Raw genomic sequence first — 12,187 nt, forward strand, 5'->3', positions numbered from 1 at the left:
CTACCATCATAAATGTTCAAATGTTCTGCTGTAAAATTGTCATCCAAATCGGCGATTGTCGAGCAGAAGGCTTGTTTGATTTGAGACAAAATGACTCTACTAGATTATATTTACATGATTCATCGTTCTAAATAATCATTAATGACCTTATACTAAGGCTCGGTTCATTTGCTCTCTGAAACAGACTACTTTAGCTTCTCTCACTCAACCTTAAAAGTGGCTGTTTTCTAATTGGCTGCCCCTCCCAAACAGAAGGTTTGAACAACAGGCTTCTGTGCTCACCGACATACAGAGTCAAGACTAGACAGAACTGTCTGGAACCGAGAGTGTAGAGCAGCCTGAGCATCCCCATGTATGTATATATAGTATATGTGACAGAAAATAAGGACAAGCATAATAAGCCTCTTTCATGATGCCTCTGAGCTCACATTTACTAAAATGTCTAAAAGTTCAATCCATATAAAGCTGCTTTTGCATCCAATCAGAATTCTTACCTACGCTTGATTATCCAAGCATACCAAGTACTTGGTAAGTAATTGTAATTTGGGATGTTAACGGGCAATTCTTTGCTTGATCTCGAATCTGAAATCAATTCAGGACCACAATCAACGTCTAATTCATCTGCTTCAAAACAGTCTGACTCACAAATTGTCAGCAGTCATTTTGCAGTTAAAAAAGGAGAAGCCTTTAAACCTCAGCAGCCCAGCACTTCACCAAGTAAACAGGAGGCCTGGGAGATTTTTGTGTTCATTATAGTGGTTATTGAATTAATCACCTCTCTCCAGAAGGACTTGACTGCTGGTGCTACTAATGTTTTTCTAATGTATTATTAGTGTCATATTTTTAATTCTTAGCAGCTGGACCGTACAGAGAGTTTTTGTTTTCCTTGTGGATTTCAGCACATTAGAAGAAAAGAAGCATGAAACAGAATAACTGCATTTCACATGCATTTCTTTTATCGGGATCTTACATTCTGGCCAGGTTAAAGCCAGCAGTGCAATTTAGCTTAAAAATCAAAGCACTTCAAGGTACTCTCATCTTTAAATAACATTCAAAGTACTTTTACTCTCACGGCTTGGCCATGTTTAATTCAGATTGAAAAAGCTCCTTTCCATTTCAGCATACAGGCATTCACCAGGGAACAGATTTCATGGAAACAGTTCCTTTTTGGGGGGATTTCACTAATGGCAAACTTAAAAACCTAAGCCAGGTGTTGAAGCTCAGAAGAATACGAATGCAAATCACTAGTGTAATTGTATTATACTGCTATAATACCATGAGTGTAACTTGAATCTTAGTCAATCTAACTATTTAAATTGAATAAGATTCAAATAAGATTGAATAAAACAGTAAAATCTAAGTCGTCATTTAACCCAGGCCTGTAATTTATAAAATCAGAAAGCTTCCTTTTGGTTAAGTCTCCTTTATGTGTCACATCTTTGTATGGAAAGAATGATGTAATCACTTCCAAAGGCCTACAGTATAGATGGGTTACTAATATGGAGGTCCAGGTAGTGTCTAGCCATGGGCTAACTAATATTGCCCGTGCATGTGGAGTGTTTGTGCTCTGCTCTCCTGTAAATGTCTCATTTTTTTCCCGTGTAAACAACTTTGCAGCTGGGACATTCTAGCCTATAGATGATCGATGAGGTTTTGCAGTAACTGAAATGATTAATAGTAAACTCCTTTTGAGAAAACAACAGATCTCCATCTGTGCCAGATGGAGATCTGTCTGTGCAACGACTTCATTGATTGCACTTGTAGGACCCCTCCCCTAGGTGTTAGACCCAATCATGATAGCTGTGTAGCTGTTCATCTTGTAGAGTCAAAGACCTGCTAAAACTGGTGGGTCAGGTAAGATCTGGATCAATACATCATCTTTTTCAATCATACCCCCACTTTGTGCCAATTTATAACATTCTTTCTGTTGGTTCGGGAACATTTCTTTGTAGGTTAGTTTCTGTTATTTCTGTACCCACGTTGCAAATTTTCCATGGAACTGACCGTAAGAGGCATTTTCCTCCAGCCACTTTGGATGAAAACTCTAAATACAGATGTGTACAAAGATGGTAAGATGTAAGTGCTGTATTCTCTCCTTGCTGTTATCTAAAGATAGCTTAAGATTAGGTCTATTGTTGCTTTGAAAAATAATGTGCTTACCTCGGATGAACATCCATCACTCCTAATTGTCATGGGATTATGGCGACCACCAAAAAAGTAGCCGAGTGCTGCTGGGCCCTGCACATGATCTATAATTGTGTACAATTACTTAATGTGCATGGTTTTGAAATTGTCTGTATGTGTGTGAGTGTTTTCCAGTTGTTTGAGCTTGTTAAGCATGCTGGTAGCGTCCTGAACAAAAGCAGGTAATAAAGATAAGAAAGGTTTAATGAAAAAGTCAATGTATTTTACTGCTGGCTTCATAAGGCTGTCTTTGCCTGATATCAAAGGGGAATTTTCAGTAGATTCATGTATCTCTGGAAGCATTCAAAAAGCAGGGTTTTCTTTCATCTTCAGAGATCCAGCTTTTTTTTGCTTGCGACTGTGAGGATTTCTCCTAATTCTATTTTCACACACGCAGCTGCATTGTGTGGCAAAAGTTGGTATAAGTCAGTGTTATTTAGTGTTATTTTGCACTTCGGCTGCTGCAAAATCGCACACAAAAAGGATTTTAAAAAGCCAAAAGGTTCAAAAGGCCAGAACTACGATAAATAGATGCTTGTCCGTGCACCGGTGAGAAAGGTGAGGAAGCTGTGGGATTGCAGTGGTAAATAGTAGTAGTAGTATATATAGTATACATCATTTTTGCAGGTTTGACTGAATAAAAATGGAACACGTGTTATTGTCTGGACAGTTTGCAAAGCTTCACATGATTTAGCAAGACTGGATGTTGTTTCTGGAGAGGTAATTGAGTATGCTGTGATAATATGGAGGGACAGCTGGTATTAATAGCACATTCATTCAAACCCACCTACTTGTGGCCTGTTCATCACCCTGTAAAACTGTGCTCCACTGAATGTTTTACTACAGTATCATTACATTACTGCAGTGTCATTGCAACATAATTATTCTGAACTGAAGCAGCTACCTCTTCTCTTGATATTCTTCCGTTAGATTTGCCATGAACACAGTTCTTGAACGCAGTTAGTCTCAGCACTTCAATCGTTAAATCAATCTGGAGGTTTAATGAATTGGTGAGAAAATTGGCCTCTTTTCTTTTACATACATACATATAACAGTCGTGCACCTATATTAAAGAAATTTCATCCCTGAACAACCGTGCACTTATTTTCAGAATTATCTCTCATTCCAAACTGTTTTTTATTGAATTTTATTAAATTTGTAGTCTTTCAGCGGGCTACATCTTGATGACTAATGAGTTCCTATTGGCGGATGATGCATCAAATTGTCCCCTACAGCTAGCCTTTATTATTAGCCTGTCACACATGCTCTAATGTTTTAGTAACCTTTGGTGACCCAAATTGATCTTTGGATTGCACAGATTAAAACAATAATGGCTAGACTTTAGCAAACAGCATGAATTTCTATATATGTACGCCCATCGACCTCAGTGTTAAAACCATCTGCCCAGTAATATGTAGCTCATTAGCAGCAGATCTCCTGGATCCTGCAGTTTTCAGCATATACTTCTGTGCATCAGACGTGTTCCAGAGGATCTTGTTCGACTGGAAGGATCAGTGCAGCGGCTTCTCTATTGCAATTGTTTCTACTCTGGTCGAAAGAATCCACGCTTCGTACTGATGTCCACAATTCTTTTATTCCTCTCACAATCATGGAGCACCGTGAAAACTAGAAACAAGTAAAATAATATCGATAGCACATATGATATTCATCTCAGCCACTTATTTCCTTTCACAAGGTGCACAAGTGTTAAACAAATAACAGCATAATGATTTTTTACCGTGTACGCCTTGTAAAACCAGCAGTAGAAAAGTTGTATATTCCGAAAAGTCCGCCGTGTTACTGTTCTGTCTTGTCTCTCCCGCGCACAACTTCCGGTTCCCGCAACTCACAGGAAGTGACTACTTCACAATAATATTTTAACAGAAACATTTCTTATAAGCAGGATATATCACTGGATTCATAGATTACCTTTCCTACTGCAAATGTACACAAGCATGAGAAGCAAATAAAGAAAACAAATAGAAAACAATAACGATCTCAGATTCACTTTGGTGTTGTCATGGCAACCCACACAAACATTTCAGCGTCAGCTACACTCCCACCAATTACCTTTGATTATTACAATTGAGAACGTAAATACACTTGCATTTCTCATTATATCAATGGTAATTCCCAAGCACCATGTTGTTGTTTTAAACATTCTTGCATTGACATAAACAATATTCTTTTCTCAACAAATGAATTCAACAATATGAACAGTAGATTTTACATCTCCATAACATGTGCATGAAGTACAGCATAATGACAACTTCTATTTTAGAAGGGAAATCTAATCAATGAATGACATTTTTCCCATTTAGCTGTTTTTCACCAGGACCACTAATTTCTGAATGGGTCTCTGAATGATTGAGGGTTGGACGAGGCGTTCGCCTCCCTTTCCTAACTTCCGATCACCAGTCTGGATTGTCACCTTCCGTACAAGTCCATCATCATCCTCATGTGCTTCCACAACCCTAGCAAGTTTCCATTCATTGCGAGGAACATCTTCCTCTTTGAGAATCACAATGTCACCCACCTCCACATTACGTCTTGGTGTATGCCATCGCTGTCTCAGAGCAATATTGGCCAGGTATTCCTTTCTCCATCTGTGCCAAAATTGCTCAGTCAAATACTGTACCCTTCTCCACCGTTTCTTAGCATACAGGTCCTCCTTGACGAATTTACCTGGAGGTGGAAGTGGGACTGAGGATTTCATGGTGATCAAGTGGTTCGGTGTGAGTGGCTCCAAGCTTTTGGGGTCATTGATGTTATCAACAGTGAGTGGGCGGTTATTCACGATGCACATAGCTTCATAAAGGAATGTCCTCAATGAAGCATCATCCAACCTTCCCACACTGCAGGCAAGGACTGTGCTCAGTACGCTTCTCACTGTCCGGATTTGACGCTCCCATGCGCCTCCAGCATGACTAGAGTGGGGCGTATTCATCTGGAAGTCGCACTGATTTTCTGCTAGGTATGCAGTCACTCTTTCCTTATCAAGTTCTTTCAGAGCCTTTGCCATCTCGTTTCTTGCCCCCATAAAGTTAGTTCCCTGATCGGACCTAATGTGCCTAACAGCTCCACGAAGGGCAATGAAGCAGCGCAAGGCATTGATGAATGCGTCAGTCGTCAAATCCTCCAACATCTCTATATGCACTGCCCTTGAGCAAAAACATGTGAAGAGGAGGCCGTACCGTTTTTGATCTTTGCGACCTTGTTTGGTGTGAAAAGGACCAAAGCAGTCCATACCACAATAAGTGAATGGTGGTGTGGGATCAACACGGTCACTAGGTAGATCTGCCATCCGTTGCTCCTCTGGTGGCGCGCGGGCTCTCCTGCACTGTACGCACTGCCTGATGTATTGGGCTACAGCCTTACTTCCACCAGTGATCCAGTAACCATTGGCTCTCAGGGCATTGAGGGTTTGTCCTCTGCCTTGGTGTTGTATCTTGGTATGATGGTGTGCAATGATGAGGTTTGTAACAGCACCATCTTTAGGAAGGATCACTGGGTGTCTTAACTCAAGAGGCACAGATGCCTTCCTCAGTCTTCCTCCTATTCTCATTATGCCATCTTGGAGAAATGGGTCAAGCTGAAAGAGTTGGTGGTTGCAAGGCAGCCTTCCTAGTTTCTGGCTGAGTGTGTTTAACTCCTCTTGAAAGGCATCTTGTTGTGCAAGCTTGACGAGAGTCTGTGCAGCTTGCTTTCTCTCTTCCACGCTTAAAGGCTCAGCGGTCCTGATCCTCTTTGCCAGCCGCTGGATACGAGCAATGACGTTGACAGCTGTAGTCCATCTTGAGAACCGCAGCAGATGCTTCTGGATGTCAAACTGCCTTGCTACATCAACCTTCAACACCTGAGTAGTCCTCACCTCTGGGTCTCCCACCAGCAAATCTGAAGTAGCCTGTTTTGTGGCTATCTCTCTTTCCCATAGAAAGCTGGGACCAGAGAACCAATTTGACTTGATGAGGTCAGCTACTTTGAGGCCTCTCGAGGCATGATCAGCAGGGTTTTCTCCTGTGTCAACATAGTACCATTTCCGTGCATCGGTGGTTTCTCGAATTCTCTGCACGCGGTTTGCCACGAACACATGGAACCTTCTTGCTTCATTATTGATGTAACCAAGCACGACCTTTGAGTCTGTCCAAAAATATTCGTCATCAACCTTGAGTTCTAGCTCCTCTCTTAACATGCTGCTCACAGATGCCGAGGTTACTGCTGCAGTTAACTCAAGTCTCGGTATGGTAACTATTTTGGTTGGTGCAACCCTCGCCTTGCCCATGACCAAGGAGCAGCATACCCTTTCTCTGCTTACCACTCTGATGTAAGAGCACTGGCCATACCCTTGACTGCTTGCATCAGAGAAATGATGAAGCTCGACTCTTTGAATCTCGCCAAGGCTGTCAGGTATGAAGCATCTTTGAATTTCAATTCTTTCCAGGTTCTCCAGATCCTTCATCCAAGTCTCCCACCTTAACTTCAAGCCTTTGGGTAGTGGCTCATCCCACCCTGTGCCTCTCTGACACATCTCCTGCAGCACTCTTTTCCCTTCAAGAATGACTGGGGCTAGAAACCCCAAAGGGTCATACAAGGAGGCCACAATTGAGAGAATCCCTCGGCGCGTTGCTGGTTTCTCCTCAAGTGACACCTTGAAGGAGAAGCTATCATTTTCAACATTCCACCTTATACCTAGCACTCTTTGAACTGGTAAATCCTCGTGATTAAGATCAACATTCTTTACCTCCGTAGCACGCTCTGCAACATCGACAGAGTCAAGGACCTCTCGGCTGTTGGAGAGAAATTTGTGAAGGTGCAGCTTTCCTTTGGCACACACGGCTTGGGCTTCTTTGACCAGTTCAATTGCCTTACCCACCGACTCTACACTTATGAGACCATCGTCGACATAGAAATGTTTCTGGATGAAGTTAGCTGCGGAGGGGTACTCTTTCTCACATTGGCTGGCAAGGTGCTTCATGCCATAATTGGCGCAGCCAGGGGATGATGATGCTCCAAACAGGTGAACCTTCATGCGGTACTCTCTGGGTTCAGAGTTTGTGTCTCCATTTTCCCACCAGAGAAACCGCAGGTAGTCTCTATCATCCTCGCTCACATGAAACCTGTGGAACATTTTCTCCACATCACACATGACTGCGATGGGATGTTTACGGAAGCGGCACAGCACGGCTGTTAGGCTATTTGTGAGGTCAGGTCCTGTTAGCAGATGGTCGTTTAAGGAGGTGCCTTCATACCTTGCAGAGCAGTCGAAAACCACTCTGATTTTTCCTGGTTTTCTGGGGTGGTAAACTCCTTGGTGTGGGATATACCAGACTTTCCCCAGCTCTGCTTGGTTTTCCACTTTCTCTGCATCTCCATCCTTGAAGACACCTTCCATAAATCTCACGTAGTCTATTTTGAATTTGGGATCTCTGTCCAGCTTCCTCTTTAGATGCTTCAGCCGTACTAACGCCAGCCCTTTGTTGTCTGGGAGATGCGGACGTGCTTTGAAAGGGAGAGGCATCTCCAGGTGACCATCCTTATTTTGTTGGATTCTGTCTTTCAAGATCTGCAGGAAGCAAATATCTTCTTGAGATATGCTTCTGTCACCAGGTTTTGTGTCTGCAAAATCAGACTCCAGGGCCTTGATGACAGCAAATGGTGTTATGGGTGGCACCTCTCTGACAGACACTCGATGACAAAAACCAGTCACATCTTTAGCCTGCACACGCTGTGGTGCGCTTCCCACAATGCTCCAACCAAGATCCGTCTCAATAGCATAAGGCTCATAGTCACCCCCAGTGACGACCCTTCTTGGAATTAACGCTCTGGAGCAGTCGTATCCAATCAACAATCCAACACCACAGTCCATCAACGGGGGTATCTCCTGGGCCATGCTTACAAGGTGTTTCCATTTGTTGGCTGTCTGGCAAGTGGGAATATGTGTGCGGTCAAGGGGAATGAAGTCCCTTGTGTAGGCTGGAGGCAAACTGATGGAAACATTAGAGGAAAATCCTCTAACTTTGAGCTTGCATACTCTTTGACTCTTCACAACTGAGTCTCTCCCCATCATGGTGGAAAGTTTAAGTTTCACTGGTTCCATTGTTGCTTGTAGCTTTTCGCACACCTCCTGATCAACAAATGTGTGACTGCTTTGAGTGTCCAATAGTGCATACACTAGGGTTTCAGTGTCCGGAGCACTAAGTGTTGAGATCCACACTGGGACTATCATTGATGTACTCCCACCTTCACCTCCACTCACACAACATGATAATGACAACGTACTTTCTTCAACTGCGCCTTGTGTTGATGCTGCTGTAGAACGATCTTCATGCAATGGCGTTGGGTGACTCTTTCTGCATATGCCACACATGGCCCTGTTCCTACAGTCTTTAGAATTGTGACCCTTTCTTAGACATGCAAAACACAACTTATTTTCAAGTATGCATTTTTTCTTATCCTCTACAGACATGTCCATAAGCCTCTTGCATTTATGTATGGAATGGTTCTCACTACAGCAAATACACTGGCCATTATTGGAATTTTGTGTTGGTGTGGTCCATTTCTTTGGTTTCCCTGCATCTCCCAACTTGATTTCACCAGGGTCAGATTTGGCGGTGGAGCTTGATGGAATCGGGGGTTTCACATTTGTGGCAAACGTGTTTGCTTTTGAACGCTTCATCTCTCTTGCTGGTGCCTCTGCAGAGTGCCTTAAGGCATGTAAGGATGACACTGGATTGCATGCGATGCGTGACTCCTTAGAGATAAAGGAAGCAAACTCATGAAAGCTTGGATAGTCGTTGCCCCGATCTAGCTGCTCTGTGACATAACGGTTCCATCTAGATGTCACCCAATCAGGAAGCTTGACTAGTATTTTCTGATTCTCCTCACAGTCGTTAAGAACCTGTAAGCCCTTTACGTGAGGCATGGCATTACTACATGTTTGGAGGAAATCACTGAAATCTCTTAACTTGAGATATTCCTTTCCACCAATCTTCGGCCACCCATTTAGCTTATCTCTGAAAGCCCGCTGCACTACAAAGGAATGGCCATATCTAGCATTTAACCTATCCCATGCTTGTTGATAGGCTTCTTCATCTTTTCTGTAGAAGCTGCCTTCAAGAGAGGATTTTGCCTCACCTGCTATGTACTTTTGCAGGTAGAATAGCCTGTCTGCAGGGTCAGAGCATCGTCTCTCTATGAGGGCTTTGAAGCTTATGCTCCATTCTGTAAACTTCAGAGGATCGCCCAAGAATACAGAAGGTTCTGGAGTTGGCAAGCGAGTAAGAGCTAATGACTCTTGTAGCGATTGGACCAATGATGTCTCGTTTTGCACAACCTGCCGTTCTTGATCTGGGATGTGGTGAGCGAAGGGGTGTGCATCACTCACTTTGCTGAATGGAGGACTGCGTGTCCCATCCCTTCCCTCTTCTTCAGTGTAGACATTTAGCTTTGCCTGAATTACATCAATGTCCCTCTGATTTTCAAGTTTTCTCAACTGCTGACGTTGAGCTTCGATGGCAGCTTCCATATCAATTTCGGCTTTCTTTGCAGCCAGCTGAGCAGCCACTTCCGCTCTCATAGCTGGAATGCTAGGTGACTCTGAGAGATGGTTAGAATTGTGACAGCTGGGTGCAGTAACTCTGGAGGCTGTGGATCCATATATGGACCTAGCATATTCATTATCAAGTAGCATGCGTAACCTTGATCTTTCCGCCACCGTGTCAAACTCACCTTCATCTTCAGTCAGACGTACTCTCATCAGCTGCAGCAAGTCGGCCGTCACGGCTGAGCATGCATCGATCTTTCTTCGAAATTCTTGACTTGGTGAGGTTTGGAGTCGAATTCTGTCATACTGTTCCTTTAATTCAGACTCAAGCTTCTCAGCCTCATCCATCATATCATACATGTCACTCTCAGAGCATACTCGCTTTAACTTTGTGCGAATGTCTCTTACGTTGCTTTTCCATTTCTCGTATGTTGCTTTGAACCTCTTCTCCTTTTGAGTTAACTCTTGATCTTTCAGTTCCTGCATTTTTGGCGTTAATCGCCTTTCACGAGAGGATTTTCTTGTTTTTGTCTCAGATTTCTCAGACACTACACTTTTTTCCTCTTCCAAATCCCCTGCATCTTGTACTTCTGACATAACATCAGGGTGACTATGACCATCTTTAGACATTTTCAGACTTTAAAGGGGGTATCTTATGAAGAGGACAAGATAACTAAGGTAATTACAAGAATGGATGTAATAGGCGGAGAATTATTAAAATTAACACAAAGGAACCTTAGCTTAGATTCTTACGTATGACAGCAAATAAATTTTCAGTTTCAGCCTTCATGAAGCTTGCAAGCAACAGGTAAGAAAACAACAATAATTTCCAGAACTTCAACAGATTGTCCTTTTTTTTTTTTTCTTTTTTTTTTTTTGTTTCTTTTTTTGTTTGTTTGTTTGCTTGTTTGTTTGTTGTTGTTTTTTTTTTTTTACACAATCCGAAATTTGAACACTATTAATTCCTTGTCCATTACAGCAAATTTGTAGCTCATGTTCTATCCATCAACTCATGAGGCATAATAACTGCGCAATATAGCCTGAGGACTCACGCTTTAGCCTGAAACCGCTTCTTGGAGTGTCCGCTGAATCTGCAGCTCCCGATTGGTTGTCACAAAATGCAAAGCAACGTGTCCACTGAAGCCTGTAGCTCGCTGCAGGATGAGAAGCAACCGAGACCTGTAGCTTGCTGCAGGATGAGAAGAGCTTTGCACACCGAAGCCTCCAGATGGATTGGGACACGTTTTCACTGTTTCTACTCTGGTCGAAAGAATCCACGCTTCGTACTGATGTCCACAATTCTTTTATTCCTCTCACAATCATGGAGCACCGTGAAAACTAGAAACAAGTAAAATAATATCGATAGCACATATGATATTCATCTCAGCCACTTATTTCCTTTCACAAGGTGCACAAGTGTTAAACAAATAACAGCATAATGATTTTTTACCGTGTACGCCTTGTAAAACCAGCAGTAGAAAAGTTGTATATTCCGAAAAGTCCGCCGTGTTACTGTTCTGTCTTGTCTCTCCCGCGCACAACTTCCGGTTCCCGCAACTCACAGGAAGTGACTACTTCACAATAATATTTTAACAGAAACATTTCTTATAAGCAGGATATATCACTGGATTCATAGATTACCTTTCCTACTGCAAATGTACACAAGCATGAGAAGCAAATAAAGAAAACAAATAGAAAACAATAACGATCTCAGATTCACTTTGGTGTTGTCATGGCAACCCACACAAACATTTCAGCGTCAGCTACAGCAATCTTCGAGATGTTTTTGTGGTGTGCCGGGGCGCACTGGCCTGCTGAATGGTGGGGTCTGCAATATTTATGAAGTGGTGTACGTCAAAGTAAAATCCACATTCATGCCACCACCCAAGCAGAACATTACATTGTTGATCAGCCTGTCAGCGGTTTAAATTGGTTTGAATGGTTGATCACTGTATAGCACCCCACACTTGAAACACACTGATTTATATGATTGCATAATTTTTCTAAACTGTGCATTTAATTATTGATGGTGAGTGATAAATAGACCAGCCTTAACACATGCCCAAAGCTAGTTAGTTAACTTCACCTGCCTACCGCTGTGCCTGTTCTGTAGAACATCTCTGATCTCTGCCCCTCTCCTGCAGCCTGGCTGCCTTGAATCTCCCTGCTGTTAGTACAGCAGGTGCTGCCACTGAATCTTTCTGCATTAACAGGCATCGCTTTCTAGTGCTTTCAAGTTTTTGCTACCCACCATTTTCTTTGCGTTTCATCTCCATGTTTAGAAAATCCTAACTTTGGTCTGACCGTTCCACGGTGGACACGATATTCTCTGGAATATCCATCAAATGGGTTCAGTAGCTTTTAATGGGAAGAAAATGTCAAATAATATAAATGGAATAATTGGCACTGGCAAAGTGTCTCAGTGGCTGTATAAGGTGTGAGCCTTTAAGCGTAATGAAG

General features: G+C 42.6%; 1 protein-coding gene across 4 annotated transcripts in view; it reads left to right on the forward strand.

Moving 5' to 3' along the window:
• Nucleotides 1–12,187, forward strand: part of tspan4a (tetraspanin 4a) — a 185,536-nt gene that overhangs the window by 160,743 nt on the left and 12,606 nt on the right. The window lies entirely within an intron of this gene.

The sequence above is a fragment of the Mchenga conophoros genome, linkage group LG1 (genome assembly GCF_057382185.1).
Source record: "Mchenga conophoros isolate Kocher_MC1m ecotype Shallow Benthic linkage group LG1, M_conophoros_male_GT1.1, whole genome shotgun sequence".
NCBI classification, from domain to species: Eukaryota; Metazoa; Chordata; class Actinopteri; order Cichliformes; family Cichlidae; genus Mchenga; species Mchenga conophoros.